This window comes from Bos mutus, chromosome 17 (genome assembly GCF_027580195.1).
Source record: "Bos mutus isolate GX-2022 chromosome 17, NWIPB_WYAK_1.1, whole genome shotgun sequence".
Lineage (NCBI taxonomy): Eukaryota > Metazoa > Chordata > Mammalia > Artiodactyla > Bovidae > Bos > Bos mutus.
The window spans coordinates 71,537,954-71,539,486 of NC_091633.1; positions in this window are offsets into that span (position 1 = coordinate 71,537,954).

Sequence of the window (1,533 nt, forward strand, 5' to 3'; positions counted from 1 at the left end):
AGAGAAAGAATAACTTTTAAAATAATAGCTATTTTGGAGAGGTGGGCAAAATGGCAAAGTAAGAAGACCCTGACCTCACATCTTCCTTCTGTTACACTAAAAAAAATTACAACTATTTGCAGAGCAACTACCAATCAGAATGGCCTGAAAACTAATAGTAGAAAAGATTCTCTGCAAAAAAATATATGAAGAAGGAACTACACTGAGATAAGTGGGAGGGGCAGAGTCCCAGTCTAGTCTAGACCCATATCCCTGGTCCATGACTCACAAAGAGGAAGATAATCAATCACAATTGTAGAGGTTCTCACCAAGGAGTGATGGATCCAAGCCCCACATCAGGACTGCAACCCAGAGGTTGTGCACCAGAATGACAAAGCCCTGGGATGTCTAGTTTTGAAAGCCAGGGGGGTTTGCATGGGAGAAAGATGTAGGGCTATAGTAAGCAGAGTCTTTGACCTTAAAGGATGCACTCAAAATCTCACACACTCCAAGTCTCCCAGTGCAGAAGCAGTAATTAGAAAGGAGTCTGTCAGACCCACTTGCTTGCTGATCTTTGAGAGGTTCCTGGAGAGACAACTGAGACTCTCTCTGGTGACACAGACACTTGTGGCAAGTATTTTGAGAATCTCATTCTACCATGAGGCCACTAGTGCTGGCAAGCACCATCTTGGTGTCCTTCTAACTTATTAGTGTCAGAGGCTTACTCACACACAGGTAAGTTAACACCAGTCCTGGGACACCCTGGGCCAAACTGCCAGCCATAGAGGGACCCAGTCCCATACACTGAAGAGCTAGGCTCCTGTCCCCACAGCCAACTGTGCTGAATCCCAGCCCCACCCACTAGTAGGCTAGTAGCCAACCAAGCCAAAGGTCAGCCCCCCATTATCACTCTCATAATAGCCCCACCACAACAGAAGGGCCAACACAGCACACAGGGTGGCACCTCGAACATATAGCTCTGGTGATAAGAGAGAGTGCTGCTGGGCCACATAAAGCATCATATACATAAGACCATTTCCAAGATCTGAGAATTTGCCTGACCTACCTAACACATAGAAATAAATACAGACAATTAGGCAAAACGGGGAGAGAAAGAAGTACGTTCTAAATAAAGAAACAAAGCAACACTTTACAGGGAGAACTAAACAAAGTGGAGATAAGCAATCTACCTAGTAAAGAATTCAAGGTAATGATCATCAAGATGCTCAATGAACTCAGGAGAACAGTAGATAAACACAGAGAGAACAAAGTGTTGGAAAATACAAAGAAGAACCAAACAGAGTTGAGGATTACAATAACTGAAATTTCAATATACACTGGAAAGAATAAAAAATAGATTAGGTGATGAGATCAGATCAGTCTCTCAGTCGTGTCTGACTCTTTGCGACCCCGTGAATCGCAGCACACCAGGCCTCCCTGTCCGTCACCAACTCCCGGAGTTCACTGAGACTCACGTCACAATCTATATATTCAATGCAACCTCTGTCAAAATTCCACTGGCATTTATCACAGGGCTAGAACAAAAATGCTAAA